The 24,222-nt window shown below is 38.8% G+C and overlaps 2 non-coding genes across 2 annotated transcripts; one reads left to right on the top strand and one right to left on the bottom strand.

The window, feature by feature from the left end:
• The first annotated feature begins 1,522 nt into the window (after window positions 1–1,522).
• LOC148555124 (small nucleolar RNA R71) lies at window positions 1,523–1,628 on the top strand. The gene has a single exon (XR_015888309.1). It is a non-coding gene; the product is annotated as a small nucleolar RNA R71 (small nucleolar RNA).
• A 13,317-nt stretch (window positions 1,629–14,945) lies between these two features.
• LOC148555123 (small nucleolar RNA R71) lies at window positions 14,946–15,052 on the bottom strand. Its single transcript, XR_015887505.1, has one exon. It is a non-coding gene; the product is annotated as a small nucleolar RNA R71 (small nucleolar RNA).
• Between the last annotated feature and the right edge of the window lie 9,170 nt (window positions 15,053–24,222).

The following is a 24,222-nucleotide window of genomic DNA, read 5'->3' as shown; positions in this document are numbered from 1 at the left end:
TTTCCAAGTTCAGCGTGGAGAACGACGTAATTAACGTGAATCAAAGCCAGACTCCATTCTGAACATAGAATTTCCCAAGTTCAGCGTGGATGCATGCGTACAAAGAGATTGCATTCGGGGGTGTTGGCGCTGAACTTGAAATCCACCAAGTTCAGCGTGGATTCAGTCAACGTGATATATACTTATTGAAACCCCATCAAATCTGCACCCAATCCCTTGATTGTTGGTCCCTAGCCCCTACTGATTCCTTTTCCTTTTCTTCTTACTTCACCTACCCCTTTTCCATAATCTTGGCCCCCATCCTTGGCAAGTTATTCTGAATGATGGCACTACATTCCTTAGTCAGGACCACTGTCTCATCTCCCTTTAAAGGCTTCTTCTTTGACAACAACTCCTTCATGAATTTGACATAGAGAGGTATTTGCTCCAAAACCTCAGTAAAAGGAATATTTATTTGTAATTTTCTGAAGACTTCCAAGAACTTTGAAAACTACTTGTCCGTGGTCTCCTTTTGAAGTCTCTGAGGATATGGCATTTTAGGCTTGTACTCAGGAGCCTTTGGTAATGTAGGATAAGTGTCAAGAGAGTCTGGGAATGGTTGTCTGCACGCTTTGGACGGACGTGCTCTACTTCTTCCTTCTTCTCCTCTGGAGCTACTTTTTCAACTAGCTCCTCATTAACTTGTGCTTCTGTACTTGCCACTTGTCCACTTATCAAGGTGATAGCCTTGCATTCCTCTCTTGGATTTGGAATTGTGTTACCAGGAAGGCTATTAGTGGTCCTCTGATCAATTTCATTAACTTTTGTGGCTAATTGACCCATCTGAATCTCTAAGTTCTTGATTGATGCTCTGGTTTCCTATCTAAAAGTTGCCAATATTACTTCCAAATCATTGTTCTTCTGGGGCTGAGAAGTTGCTTGCTGAGATGACTGAAACTGGTGGTTATTAAAACTATTCAGTTGAAAACCACCCTGAGAATTATTATTAAAATTCTGTGGCCTCTGAGGTTGGTCTCTCCACCCAAAATTTGGGTGATTTCTCCACCCCTGACTGTAGGTCTTAGAATAGGGATAATTATTGGAATTTCTAGGAGTACTCCCCATGTAATTGACCTGTTCAGAAGAAAATTGAGCATACTTATAATTTTCATTTTGCATAAAATTACCTGTCATGTCATAAGAGGCTTCTTGGGGCGCATTCTGAGTGTTGATAGCTGAAACTTGCATTCCACTCAACCGTTAAGTAATCAGATTTATTTGCTAAGATAAAAGCTTGTTCTGAGCAAGAAGAGCATTAACAGCTTCCACTTCTAACACGTCTCTCTTCTGAGAAGTTTCAGAGTGCAAGGGATTTCTGTTGGAGGAATATAAGTATTGGTTGTTAGCAACCAACTCAATAAGCTCAATAGTCTCCTCTTGTGTCTTCTTCATGTGCAAAGAACCACCTGCAGAATTATCCAAGCGCATCTTGGACATCTCACATAAGCCCTCATAAAAGATATCCAACTGAGTCCATCTAGAGAACATGTCCGGAGGGCATTGCCTAGTCAGTAGTTTGAATCTCTCCCAGGCTTCATAAAGGGTCTCACCCTCTTTCTGTCTGAAAGTTTGAACCTCCACCCTTAGCTTAGTAAGCTTTTGTGGTGGGAAAAATTTAGTCAGAAATCCAGTGACAACCTTATCCCAAGTATCCAGACTCTCCTTGGGTTGAGAATCTAACCACAGTTTTGCTCTATCCCTAACAGCAAATGGGAATAGCATGAGTTTGTACACCTCAAGGTTCACTCCATTGGTCTTCACAGTGTCACAAATCTGCAGAAAATTAGAAATAAACTGATTTGGGTCTTCTTGAGGAAGTCCATGATACTGACAATTTTGTTGCACAAGAGTAACTAGCTGTGGTTTCAGTTCAAAGTTGTTTGCAGCTATAGGCGACACCACAATACTTTTCCCATAAAGATCTGCATTGGGAGCAGTGTATGAGCCAAGCATTCTTCTGGGTTCTTCATTCCCAATTGGATTTGCCACGTTGGCATTAACAGCATTATTATGATCCATAGTGGACTCTGCAGCCTTGTAAAGTCTTGCTTGTTGCAAACGCCGCCTCAAAGTCCTTTCAGGTTCAGGATCAAAGTCTAAAAGAGGCTCCTTGTCTCTGTTCCTATTCATAAACAAACAGAAAATAAGAAAAAAATGGGAATCTCTACGTCAGAGTGCAGAGAATTCTCATTGAGGTAACCTGTGTAAAAGAAATAAAATAAAAAAACTACTATATGATTAAAGCCGAAAATCTTCAAAAATTAAAAAAAATAAACATGAAAATTAAAATAAAAATAACTAGGTAACACCAAACTTAATTTCAGAAATTAAGGAAAAATATTAGTGCTATTATATATTTTTTTTCGAAAATACTAAAGCAAAGTTTAATTAAAATTAAAACTAAAGCGCCTAATCTAAGCAATCAAACAACTAGTAGTTGTCAATCACAATCAATCCTCGACAACGGCGCCAAAAACTTGGTGCAAAATTTATAACCACAAACTAATCGGCAAGTGACCGGGTCATACCAAGTAATATCTCAGGTGAGTGAGGGTCGATCCCACGAGGATTGATGGATCAAGCAACAATGATTGAGTGATTGGCTTAGTCAGACAAACAGAAAATGGTGTTTGAAGGTTCAAAAGCATTAACAATAAATTCAGAATATCAGAAAGCAAGCAGTAAACAAAGTTGTGAATAATATATGGAGAAACAGTTAAGGCTTCAGAGTTATCTATTTTCCAGATTGATTTTTCTTACTAACTATTTTAATCATGCAAGATTTAATTCATGGCAAAATATATGTGACTAAACCCTAATTCCTTAGACCTTTTTAGTCTCCTCTAAAATTCATCAACCGCCAATTCCTTGGTCACTTAATTCCAATTAGAGGGTGAAGTTCAATTCTAGTTTATATGACACAGAAATCCTAATTACCCAAATATAAGAGGATTATATGTCACGTATCCTGTTAAGTACAGATAATTAGAAATTTAGGAGAATATGTTTTCAAGCTATTGTTCAAGTAAATAGCTTTTCCAAGTTATACAAGAACTCAATTAGAACAAGGGTCATACTTCTGTTCCACCCAAATTCATAAGATAAAGAACGAAAATAATTCTTGAATTAAAAATCAGTACATGAATTAAAATAGAAAAATAATAGTATCAATCCATACAATAGTCAGAGCTCCTAACCTTAACAGTGGAGGTTTAGTTGTTCATGGTTCAGAGAGAAAAACTAGGATTCATAAAATTGTCAATTGCGGAATGAGGTCGAAGAGAAGAGAGAGGAGCCCGAAGGGCTGATTCTTTTCCCTTTTATATCTAATCCTAATTAATGTAAAATATATTTCCTAAAACTAAAATAATATCTTTTCCTAATTATAAAAATAATAAATTTTAATAAAAAATTAATTAAATTCTGCGTGTAGCCCTTGGAAAAAGATTGGGGACCACTAGTATTATTAGGATCCATGCTGAACTTGGAAATTCCCAAGTTCAGCGTGGAGGAGGTAGTGGCGTTTTGTTTGAGTCCTTTTTAGCCCACGCTGAACTTGGAAATTCCCAAGTTCAGCGTGGGGACATGCGTGCTTCCTCCCTTGTGATTGAATTCCACGCTGAACTTGGAGTGGAGAAGGTCGAATTGCCTGGATTGAGGATTAGTTCCACGTTGAACTAGAAAAATCCCAAGTTCAGCGTGGAGTGGTCAGCAATAATTCTTCGTTTTATCCATTCTCTAGCCTTTGCTTAAATTCCACGAAATCCGTCCAAAATGCTACCTGAAATAAACAAAATTGCACACAACTCAAAGTAGCATTCATAGTGGCTAAAATGTATTAATTCTTGACAAAACTTAACAATTCAAGTGCAAATTCACAAGGAAAAGGTAGATAAGATGCTCACGCATCATTAGGGTGATGATTTCTTTTCCAAGAAACTGTTTTTAGGGCACCCTACCAATTTGGAAAATTTTTTGTGTTGAACTTGCTTGAAGAATGTATTTTGGAACATGGTTTTTGAGCTAAGAACACAAGTATGTGAGTTCTGAGCCTAATTGTGTGGTTACATCATATAACCACTTATTTTTATTCTTGTGTGCATTATTCTCTTTCTATGATTGTAATTTTTGATTTGTTTGATTCTATATGTCCATTGTTCCATGTATACATGCATTTATATGATTGAGGCTATCATTTCATTTAGCTCACTTACCCAAATAGCCTACCTTTTATCAAATAATTGTTAGCCAATTTTGAGCCTATTTAATCCCTTTTGTTCTTAATTGTAGCACATCATTACCCCTAAGTGAAAAATAATAAACGTCCTTAATTTGGATCTTTGATTAGCTTAGGCTAGTGAGGGTGTGTATCATTTGGGTATGGGAAATTTGGGACATTGGTTGAGATAAAAGTGTATTTTTGTATTTTTGTTGAAGATTTTTGGGAATTGGGTACATGCTTATGCATTAAATATGTAAAACCACATGCATTGATACATTTGTATATACTTTTGAAAAAAAAATGTGTGAAAAAAAATGTAGAAAAAAATAGAAAAAATAAAAAAAACAAAAATATATAGAAAAAAATGCAATAAAAAGGGGACAAAAATGCCCCAAAGTAAATAATAATAACAATGCATATGGAATGTGAATTAAAGAGAATGCATGAGTATGTGGAAAAATTAGGAATCATGGGTAGCTAGTTATTGGGTTAGAATTGTATAGTTTGTCATATGTGTTTAGTGAGAGCTTAGGTTAATCAAAGATTCAAATTTCAAGCTCACTTGACCATATACATCCCTACCTTTACCCTAGCCCCATTACAACCTATGAATAAGTCATCATGATGAATGTATGCATGCATTGAATAATTGTTGATTGTAAGATGAAAAATAAATCATGGAAAGCATGATTAGAAGAGAATTGAGTGATTGACCCTATACACTAGAGCGACTAGAGCGGATACACTTCCGGTGAGGGTTCGATGCTCAATTCCTTGTTCCCGGCTTTCATGTGCTTTCTTCTTGCAAGTCTATTTGAACTTCATTTTGATATTTGAATTAGTAGGATTCATGAATCATCATATGATATTAGCCCTACTTGTTCATACATGCTCTTGGAGATTGATTTGCTTTTGACCAAGTAGGTAGAATCATTTTGCATTTAGTTGCATTCATACAGATAGGTGCATATAGTTTATTTGCATTGAATAAATGTTCATACCCCTTTTCTTGTCCTTCTTTATTCTTAGCATGAGGACATGCTTGGTTTAAGTGTGAGGAGGTTTGATAAACCCCAATTTTGTGGTTTATCTTGTGCTTAATTTAGGAGATTTTATCAACTTTTCTCACATTTATTCAATGAAATAGCATGGTTTTGTAATTCTCCCTTAATTTGTGCTTAGGTGTGACAACATGCTTTTTAGGCCCTTAAATTGGTGATTTTAATTCACTTTAAATTCCATTCGATGCCTTGATGTGTTTGTTGAGTGATTTTAGGTTCATAAGGCAAGTATTGGATGGAAGAAATGAAGAGAAAAGCATGTAAAGTGGGAGAACTCATGAAGAAATGAAGGAATCGCAAAGCTGTCAATCCTGAACTCTTTGCACTCAATCGATCATAACTTGAGCTACAGAGGTCCAAATGAGGCGGTTCTAGTTGCGTTGGAAAGTTAACATCCGAGGCTTCAAAATGATAAAAATTTGTCATAGTTGCTCGGCGTTTAAGGATGCGTACACGTGCATCACGCGCATGCATTGCAGGACCAGCGTGGACCATTTTGGGCAAAACGAGGCCAGCAATTTCTGAAGCATTTTGGGCCCAATCCAACTCATTTCTGATGCTATTGAACCCAAGGATTGAAGGGGAATGAACCAAGTAGTCATAGTTGGAGTTTTGCATCATGTTGTAGGTTAGAATTCTAGAGAGAGAAGCTCTCCCTTCTCTCTAGAATTTAGGGTAGTTTAGGTTTAATTTTCTTAAATCCAATCTTCAATTCTTGTTTTGATTTAGTCTTCCCTTTTAATTTCTTGTTATTACATCTTTGTTCTTCTAGTTTTACTTGTCATTTCTTATTTTGCTCTCTTTATTGTTGATGAACCATTGTTAGATCTTGATTTCTTTTAATGTAATTTTATGTTTCCATGTCCCTTTTATGTTGATCTTGATTGTTATTATTGATTTCTTGCTTATGTTAGTTGTGGGCTTCTTTAATTCTTACATTTTGTGATGTTTACTTTTCTTGCACACTAGGTGTTTGATAAAATGTTTCCATTAGTTTTTGAGTAGTTTCCTTTACTCTTGGCCTAGGCTAAGGGAATTGGGTGACCTTGAATCATTGGGTCTCATTGAATTGATGATTTGAGAACCCTTAGTGGTCAATTTGATAACCATTGACTCTAGCCTACTACTAAGTTAATTAGTAGCTAGGTTAGGACTTATGGATTGATGTGATCAAGCCTATTTGACGTACTTCAAGCTTAGGAGTAGATATTACGTACTTAAAGCTTTTGGAGGTAGACTTAATAGGTTGGCCTCTCATAATTATCAATGTATGGTTTGTAGACAAGGATGGTGATCTCAATTACCTATGTCTAGCCAAGAGTACTTTTCCTTTATTTTATTTGTTCTTGACATTTTACTTTCTTGTCATTTATTTTTCTTGCTAATTACCAAATCAAACCCCCTTATTCCTACATAGCCAATAATTGATCACTTCATTGCAATTTCTTGTGAGACGACCCGAGGTTTAAATACTTCGGTTAATTTTTATTAGGGTTTGTACTTGTGACAGCCAATTTTTTGCATGTGAGGATTGTTTTTTGGTTTAGAACTATACTTGCAACGAGAATTCAATAGTGAAATTCTAAACCATACAACAATCCGAGCAATAGGTGACATACTCCCTTAAACTCTCATGCTGTGTTTACTTGATATTGTTCAAATAGGCGGAATCATGTAGATAGAAGGAAAATACAGCGAACTAATCTTCGAATTGCTTAGAGAACTCCTGGAAGCGTAAGATTGAACCTACAAGCAAAGATGAATGGTAGATTTAAACTTCTTGACGTGTTTTTTTCGGAATTCCTATGCCATTGTAGGGAGCCAGAGTTATTGGTTGTGCGAAGTTCCTAGGTAGTTTGAAATTCATGACGTCGGCCGTGAGTGGTCCAACAGCGTTGTCCAATCCATTATCATCATTGTTTTGCTAATCTCCCTTTGGTTGTTGAGTTTCTGAGATGTGTGTTGGATCAGAATTTTCTTCATCGTCTTTTGGTTGCTCATTGTCATTATTTTCAAACCAAGAATTAGTTAACTCGACTATTTTTCCATTCGTTGGTTTTTCTTCCGCCATATGCTAATTAACTTGTTGTAGCTCCGTTACCATCCGAAGAAGTTCGGATTATATGGGAGGAAGTTGGTCAGCCATTGATGCATGAGCATCTTTCCTATCTTTTCCTAGTGAATTTGCATTTAATTTTATTGTGTTTAATCAAGAATTAATTATCTTTTAACCACTATGAATGCTACTTTGAGTCGTGTGCAATTCTGTTTATTTTAGGTAGCATTTGGTTGAATTTGATAGAGTTTCCGCAGAAAAATAGAAGAAGGCTATATAGGGCAGGAATGGCTTAGAGGATGGAGAGGAAGCTTGCACAAATGGAAGGAGCACAAGAATTAAAGGAGATGACCAGTGAGGAGCGACGCGTGCACGTACCTGACGCGTACGCGTGACACACAAAGAAGATTATTGACGCGTACGCGTGATTGACGCGTACGCGTGATTGACGCGTACGCATGACATGCGCTACGTGCAGAAAACGCTGATTGCTATAATTAATTCTGATTTAAACTTTATTTTTATTTATAAATAGGAAAATATATTATATTAGTTTTAGAAAATAGATTTTAAATTAATTTAGGATTAGATATAAAAGAGAAAAGAAACTTCTCTTCTGGGGATTATTCCATTCCAATTCATAATTATTCCACCTCAGCCCAATTTACAGTTTACCAAAATTCTTATTTTCTCTCTGAACCATGAGCAACTAAACCTTTAGAAGCTCTGTCTATTTGTATGGATTGATTCTGTTGTTTTTGTATTTTAATTCATGTACTGATTTATAATTTAAGAATTGTTTTCGTTCTTTATCTTATGAATTTGGGTGGAACAGAAGTATGACCCTCTTTTTAATTGAGTTCTTGTATAACTTGGAAAAGCTCTTTACTTGAACAACAGCTTGAAAATAATTTCTCCTAAATTCTAATTATCTGACTTAACGAGATACGTGACATATAATCCTCTTATATTTGGATAATTAGGATTTTTGTGGCATAATAACTAGAATTAAACTTCACCCCATAATTGGAATTAATTGACCAAGGAATTGGCGGTTGATGAAAGTTAGAGGAGACTAGAAAGGTCTAAGGAATTAGGGTCTAGTCACATATAGTTTGCCATGAATTAAATCTTGCATGATTAAAATAAATTAATAAGAAAAGTCAATCCGGAAAATAGATAACTCTGAAGCCTTAACTGCCTTCTCCATATTGTTTTTCCAACTTATTTACTTGCCTGTCTTCTGATATTCTGAATTTATTGTTTAATGCTTTTGAACTCTCAAACACTATTTTTTACTTGTCTAACTAAGTAAATTAATCAACCATTGTTGCTTAGTCCCTCAATCCTCGTGGGATCAACCCTCACTCACCTGAGGTATTACTTGGTACGACCCGGTGCACTTGCCGGTTAGTTTGTGGTTATAAATTCCGCACCAAGTTTTTGGCGCCGTTGCCGGGGATTGATAGTGATTAACAACTATTAGTTGTTTGATTGCTTAAATTAGGTGTTTTAGTTTTAATTTTATTTAAATTTTGCCTTAGTATTTTTGAAAAAAAATAAAAAAAAATAAATAGCACTAATATTTTTCTTAATTTCTAAAATTAAGTTTGGTGTTTCCTAGTTAGTCTTATTTTAATTTTTCTTATTTAATTTGCCTAATAATTTCAAAATTTTTTGTCTTAATTTTAATAGTAATTTTCAAATTTTAGTATTTATTTTATTCAGTATATTTTATTTTATCTCTTTACACAGGTTACCTTACTAGGAATTCTCTGCACTCTGACGTAGAGAGTTCCATCTTTTCTTGTCTTCTGTCTGTTTATACGAAGGAACAGAGACAAGAAACCTCTTTTAGACTTTGATCCTGAACCTAAAAATATTTTCAAGCGGCGTTTGCAACAAGCCAGACTTTACAAGGCTGCAGAGTCCACTATGGATCCTAATAATGCTGTTAATGCCAATGTGGCAAATCCGAATGGGAATGAGCAACAAAGGAGAGTGCTTGGCTCTTACTCTACTTATACCACAGATCTTTATGGAAAAAGCATTGTGGTGCCTCCTATAGCTGCGAACAACTTTGAGTTGAAGCCACAATTGGTCACCCTGGTGCAACAAAACTGCCAGTATCATGGTCTTCCCCAAGAAGACCCAAATCAATTTATTTTTAATTTTCTGCATATTTGTGATACTGTGAAGACAAATGGAGTGAACCCAGAGGTGTACAAACTCATGCTCTTCCCGTTTGCTCTGAGGGATGGAGCAAAGCTATTGCTAGATTCCCAACCCAAAGAGAGTTTGGATACTTGGGACAAGGTTGTTACTGAGTTTCTTACTAAATTTTTCCCACCAAAGAAGCTGACTAAGCTTAGGGTGGAGGTTCAGAACTTCAGGCAGAAAGATGGTGGAACTCTTTATGAAGCTTGGGAGAGATACAAGCTACTGACTAGGCAATGCCCTCCGGACATGTTCTTCAAATAGACCCAACTAGATATCTTTTATGAAGGCTTGGGTGAAATGTCCAAGATGTGCTTAGATAATTCTACAGGTAGTTCATTGCACAAGAGAAAGACACCGGAGGAGACTATTGAGTTGATTGAATTGGTTGCTAGCAACCAATATTTATACTCATCTAACAGGAATTCTGTGAACTGTGAGGCTCGTCAGAAGAAGGGAGTTATGGAAGTAGAAGCTCTTAATGCTATTCATACTCAGAATAAGCTTATGTCTCAGCAAATAAATCTACTTACTCAGCAGATGGGTGGCATGCAAGTCTCAACTATCAACACCCAAAATCCACCTCAAGAGGTCTCTTATGACATGACAGGTAATTTTGTGCAAAATGATAATTATGATTATGCTCAATCCTTTTCTGAACAGGTCAATTACATGGGGAGTGCTCCTAGAAATCCCAATAATGATCCCTATTCTCAGACCTACAATCAAGGCTGGAAAATTACCCAAATTTTGGGTGGAAAGAGCAACCTCAGAGGCCATAGAATTTTAATAATAATTCTCAGGGTGGTTTTCAACAGAATAATTTTAATAACCACCAGTTTTAGTCATCTCAGCAAGCAACTTCTCAACCCCAGTAGAACAATGATTTGGAAGCAATACTAGCAAGTTTTAGACAGGAAACCAGAGCATCCATCAAGAACTTGGAGATTCAAATGGGTCAACTAGCCACAAAAGTTAATGAAATTGATCAGAGGACCACTAATAGCCTTCCTGGTAACACCATTCCAAATCTAAGAGAGGAATGCAAGGCTATCACCTTGATAAGTGGACAAGTGGCAAGTACGGAAGCACAAGTTAATAAGGAGTCAGTTGAAAAAGAAGCTCCAAAAGAAAAGAAGGAAGAAGTAGAGCACGTCCCTCCAAAGCGTGCAGACAACCTATTCCCAGCCTCTCTTGACACTTATCCTACATTGCCAAAGGCTCCTGAGTATAAGCCTAAAATGCCATATCCTCAGAGACTTCAAAAGAAGACCAAGGACAAACAGTTTTCAAAGTTCTTGGAAGTCTTCAGAAAGTTGCAAATCAATATTCCTTTTGCTGAGGTTTTGGAACAAATGCCTCTCTATATCAAGTTCATGAAGGAGCTGTTGTCAAAGAAGAAGCATTTAAGGGGAGATGAGACAGTGGTCCTGACTAAGGAATGTAGTTCCATAATTCAGAATAACTTGCCAAAGAAGATGCCAGATCCAGGGAGCTTTCAAATTCCATTCACCATTGGGAGCACAACCCTTGAGAATGCCCTATGTGATCTAGGGGCAAGCATAAATTTAATGTCCTTATCTGTGATGAAGAAGCTGCAAATCCAAGAGGCACAACCCACAAGGATAGCATTACAGATGGCAAACAAATCTATGAAGCCTGCATACAGATTAGTGGAGAATATCTTGGTCAAAGTGGGTAAGTTCTTCCTCCCAGCAAATTTTGTGATTCTTGACACAGGGGAGGATGAGAATGCCTCTATAACTCAAGGAAGACCATTCCTAGCCACTGGAAGAGCTCTGATTGATGTGGAAGAAGGTGAATTAGTGCTTAGAGTGCATAATGAGCAACCGGTCTTTCATGTCTTCAACGATATACATTCAGCAGGTGAAGAAGAGAGGTGCATGCAGACTGAGCTTATTGATGCAAACCTTCCAAAACCCCCTGATGATGCACCACAGAATCTGCAGCTCAAACTTCCCTTGGTGACAATCAACAAACTTCTCCCTGACATCAAACCTAAGTTTGGTGTTGGGAATACATCATCCACCAAGGGAGAGAGTCCTAAAAAGAAAGTACCCAGAGGATGGAGAAACAAAAATATCCCCACTGAAGATTTCTCCCCAAGAATGAAAGTGGTGTTGACTAGCAATCCAGTGTGGATGATGCCAGGGCATTTTGGCCAGTTTCACTGACCTTTTCTTTATGGTTTTAGGGTAGTTTCATGCACTTTCTTAGGAAATAAGCAAGTTTTGGATAGAATTTCACTTACATCTTGATTCAAGCTAACATTGTGATTTTTATATGAATTCATGAGAATTATGCATGAATTGAATGACAAATTGGATGATGCATGTCTCATAACTTGGACTAGAACTTTGGTGCACTTTATTGCTTGATTTCAGGACAAAGGAAGCAAGGAAGAACCACGTTAGCAGCCACGTTAGTCTAACTAACGTGACCTCTAACGTGGAAGGGGAGCTAGCTTGCAACGTTAATGAGAAAAGTAATTGCCAATAACATCCTCGAAGCCATCATAGCCCACGTTAATTACCACATTAACTACATTAACGTGGTAGTTAACGTGGAAGAAGAAAATGAAGCCAACGTTAGTGACACTCACCTTTGTCACTAACATTGGACCAAGCTCATATTGGCCACGTTAAGAGCCACGTTAACTCAGTTAACGTGGACTCTAACGTGGGGAAACAAAAGAATGACCAATGTTAGTGACACTCACCTTTGTCACTAACGTTGAGCTAAGCTACTTTGAGCCACGTTAGTTGCCACGTTAACTCAGTTAACGTGGACTCTAACGTGGAGGGAGCAAAGAATCGCCAACGTTAGTGACACTCACCTTTGTCACTAACATTGGGATGAGCCACTATGAGCCACGTTAACTCCCACGTTAACTACATTAACATGGAAGCTAACGTGAGTAAAAGGGATGATGAGCCAACGTTAGTGACACTCACCTTTGTTACTAACATTGGAGATCGTTAGCAATACCACGTTAGAAGCCACGTTAACCTAGTTAACATGAACTCTAACGTGGTAAGTAAGGGCATTTTGGAACGTTAGTGACAAAGGTAAGTGTCACTAACGTTCTTGAAGATGTGGCGAGCCTACGTTAAAGGTCACGTTAGCCACACTAACGTGAACTCTAACATAGGGAGAAAGGAGGATTCTCAACGTTATTGGAAAAAGTAAGTCCCAATAACATGTGCGAAGGACTAAGAGGCAACGTTAGTGGTCACGTTGATGCCACTAACGTTGAAGTTAACGTGGAGCATCCTTGGGTTAGGAACGTTAGTGAAAAAGGTGATTGTCACTAATGTCCTCGAACCCACACTTTCACTTAACGTTAACGCCACTAACGTCCTAAGCTAGAATCCCTGCCTACTTTACACTTTCTCTCTGCAAGTAAAGCTAAGCACACTGAAGAAGATAACTGCTTCAACTCAAGATCCAAAGGCCCATATCCAAGACTTGAAGAGCCAACTAGAAGATTAGAAGAATAGTATAAATAGGGAGAACTTTGAACTAGAAAGGAGGAGCTTTTGGGCATTATTAGAATTACTCTCTGTATTTTACTTTCTCTGCACTTCTAGTTTAACTTTCAGAATGTACTCTCCATCTTTGCTTTCATTTCCCAGAGCTATGAACAAATAAACCCCTTTCATTGGGTTAGGGAGCTCTGTTGTAATTTGATGGATTAATAATAGTTTTCATTATTCTTCTTCTTTCTTTTCTCTTGATTTTACTAGAAAGCTTTCAATCTTCATCCAATTGAGTAGTTATCTTGGAAAAGAAGCTATTCATACTTGGATCTCTTCTGAACCTTGGAAAAGGAATGAAGAGATCATGCTAGAAATGCTTTCTCATGTTGGACCAAATTGGGGTTTGGGCGGATATGGTGACATATAATTCTCCCAATACTTTGATTTGGAAATACATGTGGTATAATCAGTGACCACACTTCATCTCTTCTCATGAGCAATTAGACCAAGAAATTGGCTATTGATCTGATTTGAGAGATTGAATTACCAAGGAATTGGAATTCAATCACTTAAGATTGCCAAGGAGATCAATGAATGCATTGATTGAGGAAGAGATGAAAATGAACTTGATCCGGAGAATGCAACATCTCCTAAGCCCAATGAATTCCCCATTTCTTATCTTACCCATTCTCTTTACTTTATGCCATTTACTTTCATGCTAAACTCCCCTTCCCCATTTAAGATTCTGCAATTTACCTTCCGTCATTTATTTTCTGCAATTTACTTTCCCGCCATTTAATTTCCTGCAATTCTCAACCCAATTTCTGCTTAGCTCAACTAGAACCTTCTTCCAATTAAAGTTGCTTGACCAATCAGTCCCTGTGGGATTCGACCTCACTCTATTGTGAGTTTTTACATGACGACAATTCGGTATACTTGCCGAGGGAGATTTGTTAAAGGACAAGTTTCCGTGCATCAAGTTTATGGCGCCGTTGCCGGGGATTGATTTTGTATCAACAATGATTAAATTGGTGGATAACTAGATTGAGCATTTGTTTTTATTTTGTTTGATTTAAGTTCATTTGAGTAATTTACTTTCTGTTTGGCTATTTTCTTCCCTTTCCCCTACCCATTTTCTTAGTTGTTTACAATTCAGTCACTAACCCACTAACTGTTTGATATATTGTATCACTCACACTAACAGCATTTCTGTAGAAATTACTGTCTGCATCTATCTCTCTTGCTTGTGCCTTGTTGGTTGTATGACAGGTAGAAGAAGCGGAGCTTCAACTTCCTTTGATTCTGAACCTGAGAGGACCTTCCTTAGATTAAGGAGGGAAGAAAGAGGAAAGAGAGTAGTTAGTGCTGAGAAAGAGGAAGAGTACTTTGAACCAGACATGGATGAGAATATGGAAAACCATCATGAAGAAGAGGCTCAAAACTATGGCAGAGAAGGTCCAGCGCATCAGGCTGGGCAAGAGAGAAGAGTTCTGGGTTCTTACATCAACCCAAACCCAGAAAACTGTGGGAGTAGCATCCAAAGGCCAACCATACATGCCAACAACTTTGAACTAAAGCCACAGCTCATCACCCTTGTTCAGAACAATTGTTCATTCGGAGGAAGTGTCCAAGAAGACCCCAATCAACATCTAACCACCTTTCTGAGGATATGCGATACTGTGAAGTCTAATAGTGTCCATCCTGACACCTATAGACTACTTCTGTTTCCCTTCTCGCTCAAGGACAAAGCATCTAAATGGCTGAAATCCTTTCCAAAGGAGAGTTTAGCAACCTGGGAAGATGTGGTGAACAAGTTCTTGGCAAGATTCTATCCTCCTCAACGGATCAACAGGTTGAGAGCTGAGGTACAAATATTTAGGAAGCAGGATGGTGAGACTCTATATGAAGCATGGGAGAGGTTTAAAGACTTGACAAGAAGATGCCCGCCAGATATGTTCAATGAATGGGTGCAGTTGCACATTTTCTATGAAGGCCTTTCGTATGAATCAAAGAAGGCAGTAGACCACTCATCTGGGGGATCTCTGAACAAGAAGAAGACCATTGAAGAAGCCATAGATGTCATTGAGACTGTAGCAGAGAATGACTACTTCTATGCTTCTGAAAGAGGCAACACTAGAGGAGTGATGGAGCTGAACAATGTGGATGCACTGCTAGCTCAAAACAAGATGATTACCAAGCAATTAGTTGACCTCACCAAGAAGATGAAGAGGAATCAAGTAGCAGCAATCACCACTTCAGCAGCAACCCAAGAAGGAGTGAATGAAGAAGCAGATGGTGATCAGGAACAAGCTAACTACATTGGGAATTCACCTAGGCAACACCATGACCCATACTCCAAAACATATAATCCTGGTTGGAGGAACCACCCAAATTTTGGGTGGGGAAATCAACAAGACCAAGGCCAAGGTCAGAGACGCCATAACCCCAACAACAATGCAACTCACCAACACTCCACACAGAGGTCATACCAACACCCACCCAACAACACTTCTCAACATTCATACCAAAGTCAAAATGGCCCTTCTCATCCTTCCAATCTAAACTCTCCATCATCGGAAGAAAGACTATCAATGATTGAGACTCTACTTGAAGGCATATGCAAGGAGATTCAAGATAACAAGGTGTTCAAAGAGGAGGTGTGAGCCAATATCAAGAATCAGGGAGACACAATCAAGAGGCTGGAATTTCAAGTGGGATACCTATCTGAGAAGATTCCCAAACCTACTGATAGCTTCCCAAGTGACATAGAGAAAAATCCGAGAGGTGAAATAAAGAAAGTCAGATGGGAAGATTGCAAGATGGTTACTATAAGTGATAAGGAGACTGAGGAAGAGCCGAACAAACCATCAGAACAACCTGAAGATACATCAGCAGGAAAGCAGGAAGAGAATCATCAAGAAACCACAATTACACAGAAGGAGCTGCTGAGACTCTATGCACCCTTTCCCCAATTACTCAATGGTGGTGTAGAGAAGAGAATATACTCAAGGTTTCTTGACATATTTGCATCTCTCCATGTAAACATACCATTCATCAAGGTCCTCCAACAAATGCCCTCGTACATTAAGTACATGAAGGAGCTGCTGACCAGGAAAAACTCACTCAAGGGAAGACAAACCATAGTGATGAATAAGGAGTGCAGTGCCCTCATTCAACCAGAGCTGCCTACAAAAAGGAAGGACCCATGGAGTTTTCACATCCCCTGTGCCATAGGAGAAACAATGTTTGACAAAGGACTCTGTGATCTGGGAGCAAGCATCAACTTAATGCCTTTATCCCTTATAAAGAGGCTGCAAATCAATGAACTGATGCCCACAAACATAATCATCAGGCTGGCGGACAAAACTCAAAAACAAGCAATTGGAGTGGTTGAAAATGTGCTGGTGAAGGTTGGGAACTACTTCCTTTCCACAGACTTTGTCATACTGGAAATGGAAGAAAGTCACCTTCACCCAATCATATTGGGAAGACCATTCTTAGCTACAGCCAGAGCGCTCATAGATGTGGAGCGAGGAGAGCTAATACTGAGGATACATGACGAACAACTCACCTTCAACGTCTTCAAACCCTCACAAGAAGCAAGTCAGGAAGGCAAGGAACTAAGGGCAGAGCATGACAGAGCAATGGTGGGAGAAAAAAGTATTGAAGCACAAGCTGTACACCCTGGAATTCCTTTGGGTGATGAACAAGAGAATCAGCAGCTGTCAGAGCTAAAGGAAACTCAAGTGGAGCCAAAACCACCAGAATCATATGAGACCAGCAATAAAATCTCCCTAGGGAAAGAGACCACAAAGAGCAGGATAACAGCAAAAGATACAAAGAAGAAAGTACTAAGGAGATGGAGGAATAAAAAGATCCCTACAGAAGATTTCTCTCCAGGGGATAAAGTGATCTCAGCTTACTTCCTAGATATCCTACCTCATCTCCCCACCATCCCATCTCAGTTACCTAAGGTTTTCACCATCAACAAAGTTCTATCCCTAGAACATGTGGAGATCATTGATGAAGCCAATGGATATAGGTTTACTGCAAGAGGGGAAGATCTGAAGCATTACCAACCACCATGACAAAGGTAGAACGTCAAGCTAGTGACGCTAAAGAAGCGCTTCATGGGAGGCAACCCATGTTTTACATGTTTTTAAAAAGTAGTTAATAAAGCAAGGTTCAGGGATTACAACTCAACTTGACATGCACTTGAATGAATCCTTTTGTGCAACATATAGTGAGGAACAAGTTTGGTGTTCAAGGCACACTAAGAGGACATAAATGTAACCCATATCATGTCACTCTTAGGGGCCTTGAACAAATCTTTTACACCACATGGCACCAAACTAAGTTTGGTGTTGCCAATGTTGCATACATGGATGTTGAGTTAGTCAGTTGGTGTGCACTCATGAACAGCACTTAGTAGTTAGAAACAAAAACTTTAAAAAGTAGTTATTCTTTTAATTTTGCCACCACTTTCCACAAGTTTTCTTTTAATCACATTTCTTTTATTTTGTAGGAGAATTGATGGGGCAATTGAAGGGTTCGGCCACCACAAAAAGAGAAGACTATACACGTGTCTTCAAGAGGATTGCATTGGAAATTGTTGCCATGCAACATTAGAAGGAGAACAAGCTTAGAAATTGAACCAACCCCATCATTAAGATGATGATCCTTGTGCTCATCCCATGCTAAACCCCATCCGTCCATCACACAACCACCCCATCAATCCACACCTTTCATTCACTCATCATTTTCCTATATAAGTAAGTCCTAGTTCGTACTTCCCTTCACATTCCAGCAACCACTTCTTCAAACTTCTCACTCTCGAAGTACAACTATCCAAGCCACACCCTATCCAAACCCAACCGAATTCCACCACTCATCACTAACCTTAACACCTTCACTTTTCAAAAGTCACTCATGGCATCATCAAGCTCTAAAAGAAGAAAGGGGAAGGAGCCTATAGAGCAACGCCCTTTCGATGAAAAGAAGTTTAGAACTTTTTATCATGCACTCTAATTTGGATGGATGGATGATAAGGAGATCATATATGAGCTAGGCTTTCAAGTCAAGAAAACTGAGTGCCCCAAAATCACAGAGAAGGTAGAAAAGAGAAGATGGGAGCTTCTCACTGATCCGGTCACCGCAAAAATAAATGCAACGCTGGTGAGAGAGTTCTACGCAAATGCGGTGAGGTATGATAAGAAAGAGGAGTCTTATATAAGCTTTGTGAGAGGAGTGACGGTGGATTTTAGTCCCATGAGCATCATGAGAGTGCTGAAGCTATGAACTATACCATTTGAGGAAGAGAGTTATCAATCTCGAATAGATGGTAATCCTAATTATGACCAGATTGTGAAAGATATCTGCATACAAGGGACAGACTGGATGAGAGATCCCAATGGAAAACCCAAATTTATTAAAAGAGGTGATCTCACCCCTGAAGCAAAGGGATGGTTCGAAATTGTAAGGAGATCCATCCTTCCTGCCGGAAACAATTCAGAGGTGAATCTTAAGAGAGCAACAATGGTGCAATGCATACTTAAAGGGGGAGAGATCAAAGTGCACGAGCTCATAGCCCAAGGCATTAGGAAGATGGTTGAGAAAAGTGATTCTGGAGAAAGGTTAGGCTATCCCAGCACCATTTTCCGCCTGTGTGACAAGGCCGGGGTAGTGTTCGAAGATGAAAACCCCGAATGGATAAAAGTTGGTATCCCAATTACTGTCCAGCGTATGCATGCTGTTACATCTCCCCTACCTCAACGAAGGATAAGAAAGAGGGTAGCCCAGCAAACTGTAGAAGGGCAAAACCCAAAGGAGCAAGCCGCAGCCACCTTGAACATGCACCAATTACAAGAAATCTAGGCAATATTGGGAGCATCAAGAGGCACAGAAGGAGCTTCAATTACAGATGATGGGCCGTCAAGAGGAATCGCTCTCGAGATGGATGAATCAACAAGGGGAGTGGTAGAAGCAAATGATGGAGCAGCAATTGGAACAAGGAAAACAATGGGGTGAATCCTTCCACAGGATAGAACAAAGGCAAAATGAACAACAAGAATCTATCTAGAAGCTAATCAACATCTAAGCACATCAAGGTGCACACATACATGAGATGCATCGAAAACAAATAGAACAAGCAAAACTCTTTGACGAGCACAGGGCATTCTCTGAAGGGGTTTACATGAGTGAAAGTGGAAATCATGTAAACATACTAGCCAGACTCGGATACTTAGTCGGACAGCTACCTATAGTACATCCGGGAATCACAAAATATGACGAAGTGAAGGATGAGTTAGCACGAGAAGAAAGAGAAAGGGTGGAGAAGAGTCATGAATCAGTAAGAAAGGCACTTGAAGACTAAAAAAGAGCCAGACTAGCATGGATACAAGGAAGCACAAGTGGACGCAAAGAGGACAAGCAAGAGGGAGAGCATGGGCAACCCCATGATTAAAAGGTGGTGGAGTTCCCTTATTGTCCCATCTTTTTCAAGTTTTTTTTTAAATAAGGAAAATCATGTATGAAATAGAACATGCTTCCATAGTAGCTTAGGAATTTTCAATTCTGTCTTTAAGTTTGCTTTTGCCTAGGTCTATGCTTGCTAGTCAAATTGCCTGTTTTCAATTCCATCTTGCTTATTGTATGCTTGTCCTTTTTAAGCTAAATAAAAAGAGATGTTATGAAAGACCAGAGTGGAGTTCAATTTGTGGAGTAAGTTCTTAGATTTGTGGTGTAGTAATCACTTAGCTAAGTTGGTTCACTAACAAGGTGGGAAGGCAACTATCTGTCATAAATCATATGCTTGAAACACACCCCATGAGACTAGCTAAATAATAAGATCCTAATAAGAAAAAGGAAAAGAACAATAAGAGTTGAAAAAAGAAAGAAAAGTTAATAAGGAATAAGGCTAGGCACCAAGGGCTTGAATCTTGAGGGATGTGTCTGTGGTGCTCTTGTACCAAGGATCTGCTTGGATGAATAAGTTCTTAGGAGTGCTTCATCACTTGGTAACTTGGGTTAACTAACCCGGGATTATCAACTGAAAATCCACTATCAAGAGCAACCTTGCTACAGAACATTTAGTAACCCAAAGAGGTGCTGGACACCAAGACCTCAAGGGAAGAAAACAACAAACCATGTGCCTGTAGTGTGCATGTATGGGGGAGAGAGACTTGAGGGAGTAAGTCCTTCGGGATGCTTCAACACCTAGCACCTTGAACCAACTGGTTCGGGAGTGTTAGCTGAAAGCTTATTTTAAAGAGTCGCCCCCTCACAGAGCACTTAGCCTAAGGATGCAATAGACCTTGGAAAGACAAAGGCATAAGTGGATTTATACAGCAAACAGAATCCTCTCTCTGGAGCATATTGAGCTAATTTATGGAGACACAGGAAAGAAGTTCAAAGTAAGGGGTGAAGAGCTGAGCCCCTATGATCCTCCTCCTTAGAGGAGCTGACCGTCAAGCTAGTGACGGTAAAGAAGCACTTGTTGGGAGGTAACCCGATAATTTCATGTCCTTAGTTATTTTTTGTAGTAGTGATTTTCTTATTTATTTTATTTTTATTGAGTTTTTACTGTTTTTATTTCGTTTTAAGTGTGTTATGATCATGCAGCTATTTTAGAACAGGAACCGAACACTTCGACAAAAAAAAAGGTGTTCGACGCGCAAGCATACCTAACGCGTGCGCGTCATGTGTGAGTTCGCACCACCAAGGAATTGACCCGAGAGTTGGGCCGGAGTGGTGCTGGAAGCGTGCCTTGCGCACAAGCAAGACCACGCGCACGCGTCCCTCACGCGTACGCGTCGTTTGCGATTTCAGCCCATCACGCGGACGCGTCCTTGACGTGCACGCGTGACCTTGTAAAATCGGCATAAAAGGTGTTTGGCCAGAGAGTATGATGGTGTGGGGCTGGAACTGTGCTGGGCGCACAAGTCCCATCACGCGTACGCGTCCCTGACGCGTGCGCGTCGTTTTCCCATTCTGGCCGTCCACGCGTACGCGTCCCTGACGCGCACGCGTCATATGCAATTTTGGCTCTCGTGCGTATCTGAAGAGAGAGTTGTGCGTGCACGGGGCTGCCCTCGCGCCATTCGCACAACCAACATCACGCGTATGCGTCGCATGCGACGCCCAATTAAACCACCTCAGCGCCTGATTTCAAATCATCCACCCCCCAATCCTAATTCTCTCTTGTTCTTTTATCCTTTTATTCTTCTTTCATCATACTATTTTTCTTTTATGTCTTTCTATGTCCCTCTCTGTTTTCAGTTCTTCTTTGCTTGAGGACAAGCAAACCTTTAAGTTTGGTGTTGTCACTTCGCAGATGGTTTTTCTGTTTATTTTTATGGTACCAAAGGGAGGCAAATCATCTTCATGGAGGAGCACAGCCTGAAGAATAAAATGGCCACTAGGATAACTGAGATGGTTGAATTCCTTTCATTCTATATTCCTTCCCGCTCTTACTATGTTATGTTCCGATTTTTTGCTATTTTGCTTTGTTTATTGCATGATCCTTTATTAGTTAGATTCCTAGGTTCTAGTTTAGTTCTGTTATTTTCAAAATTTATGTTAGTTGCTTTAATTCTAAAAGGTGTCTCATGTATTGTCCACTGAGCTTGAAATCAAAAAGAAAGAAGAAAAAGGGGATGTAATGCATGAAAAATTGAGTTTATTTTTTTAAAGAGTAGTCTCATTTAATCAAATGTGGTGGTGTTCTCTGTGATGCTGAATGCATGATATAAACCGTGTATCTTTGAATTTGAATCAAGGAATGTTGACATATAAGGAAAAGAAATTTAGAGAAGTATTATGAATTTTCTGAAAATTTGTGACGGTTAATCCTTGAAGCAAAAGAAACAAAAAAAAAAGCAAGGTCCAAGGCTCTGAGCATCAATGACTAGGGAGGTCAGACATGATTAAAAGCTCAAAGATTTGTTTCCCTAGTGATATGCTTGTGGTATTCTTGTGTCAAGTAATCCTTGAGACAGAACATTTAGAGTCGAGATCAACTGGAATTAGTAGAGTATGCCAAAGGCTTTGAGCACCACTGTCTGGGAATAGCTAAAAGAAAAATCAGAACTTCAAAAGAGGAGTTCCCCAGTTAAGTGCTTGTGGTGTTCTTGTGTCAATTAACCCTTGAGACAAAACACTTAAAGTCACAGCTAGGCTCAAGGTGCAAAGCACCAGTTATTTGAGAATTAAGGGATACCTGCTGTGTTCAAGGATTTAACTGAGGTATAAAGATAAGAGAACTCATAATATGATCCGGATTCTAATTCCGCATGACATTGACATTCTTCTTATTCAAAGGAGAGTGAGATGCCAAAACTATTCAAGATTGTAGTTGTAAACCCCACTATAAGTAGAGACATGAACATGACTAAACTCTCACTTCTCATGCAAATACACATCTTAATCTTGCACTTATTTTGGTTGCTTGAGGACAAGCAACAATTCAAGTTTGGTGTTGTGATGCGTGAGCATCTTTCCTATCTTTTTCTAGTGAATTTGCATTTAATTTGATTGAGTTTAATCAAGAATTAATTATCTTTTAACCACTATGAATGCTACTTTGAGTCGTGTGCAATTCTGTTTATTTTAGGTAGCATTTCGTTGAATTTGATGGAGTTTCCGCAGAAAAAGAGAAGAAGGCTATATAGGGCAGGAATGGCTTAGAGGATGGAGAGGAAGCTTGCACAAATGGAAGGAGTGACGAACGGATTTTTTCCAGTAAAGAAATTTATAAAAAATATAATCGCGTTGTGAGTATAGTTTCTAAACCAACAGAGAATCCTTTCGTACAAAAGTTTGGTTGTCACAAGTAACAAAATCCAATAAAAGTAAATAACCAAAGTATTTAAATCTCAGGTCGTCTCTCAAGGAGTTGCAGGGCAGTATGATTTATTATTTGTTATGGAAAAAGTATATTTTTGGATTTTTTAATGTATAAGATAAAAAGCAAGAATAGTAAATGGCAAGAAACTAAATTGTAAGGAATTAATTTAAATAAATAATAAAACTCTTGGCAAGGTGTAAGAAATTGAAGTCCTATCCTAGTTATCTTTATCAGGTGTGATAAAGATTGGATTTTGCTCCCACTTTTAATTTACCCTTACTAAATAAAGGAAAGTCAAGTGGACAAATTAATTTGATCCTTAGGTCCTAGTCAACTCCAATGGAGAGACTAGAGTTATTGGAGTGCAAATTAACCAGCTAAGAATTCCAATTTCAATCAACAGCTGAGTTGATAACTCAAGTGTTATAAATTACTTAACCAATGCCAAAAGGGGAAAATAAAGCTAATTTGAATTGAAATCATTCATAAATAGAACAATCATTAATCTGAAATACCTCAAATTGCATTTATACATAAATTCAAATCCTAACATGGAAAGTTTGTAAATCAATAATGAAAAGATAAATGACAATTAAAGTAATGGAATAAATAAAAGTAGAAAATAAATTAAAGGAATATTGAACCTGTGATTGTAGAAGCAATCCTAAAATAAGAGAAATCCTAATCCTAAATCCTAAGAGAGAGGAGAGAACCTCTCTCTCTAAAAACTACATCAAAAACCTAAAAATTATGTATTATGAGCCGTCTACGTGTCTCCTTTGATTCCTCCATTCTCTGGCTTATATTTTGTGTTTCTGGTTTGGATTTGGGCCGAAAGAGGGTCCAGAAATCGCTGGGGGCATTTTCTGCAGATTCTTGTACGTGGCGTCCATCACGCGTTTGCGCGGGTCACGCGTTCGCGTCATCTGGGAGATTTCCTTGTCACGCGTACGCATCGGTCACGCGTACGCGTCTATTGCGTTCTGCTCAAGGCGCGCGTCCGCGTCAACTACGCGTTCGCGTCGCTGCATTTTCGCGCTAGGCACGCGTTCGCGTCGTCCATGCGTTCGCGTCGCTGCCTTTTTCTTCAAAACTCCATTTTTGTGTTTTCCTTCCATTTTTGTAAGTTTCCTTTTTTGTCCGTTAAGTCATTCCTGCCCTATGAGATCTGAAAATACTTAACACACAAATCACGGCATCGAATGATAGTAAAGGGTAATTAAAATTAATATTTTTAAAGCATAGAAAACATGTTTTTTCACATATATCATAAAATAAGGAAG

This window comes from Arachis ipaensis, chromosome B6, assembly GCF_059453495.1.
Source record: "Arachis ipaensis isolate K30076 ecotype BB chromosome B6, ASM5945349v1, whole genome shotgun sequence".
Classification (NCBI taxonomy): Eukaryota; Viridiplantae; Streptophyta; class Magnoliopsida; order Fabales; family Fabaceae; genus Arachis; species Arachis ipaensis.
Note: the sequence above shows the minus strand (reverse complement) of the source record. Positions and strands in the feature narration are given on the sequence as shown.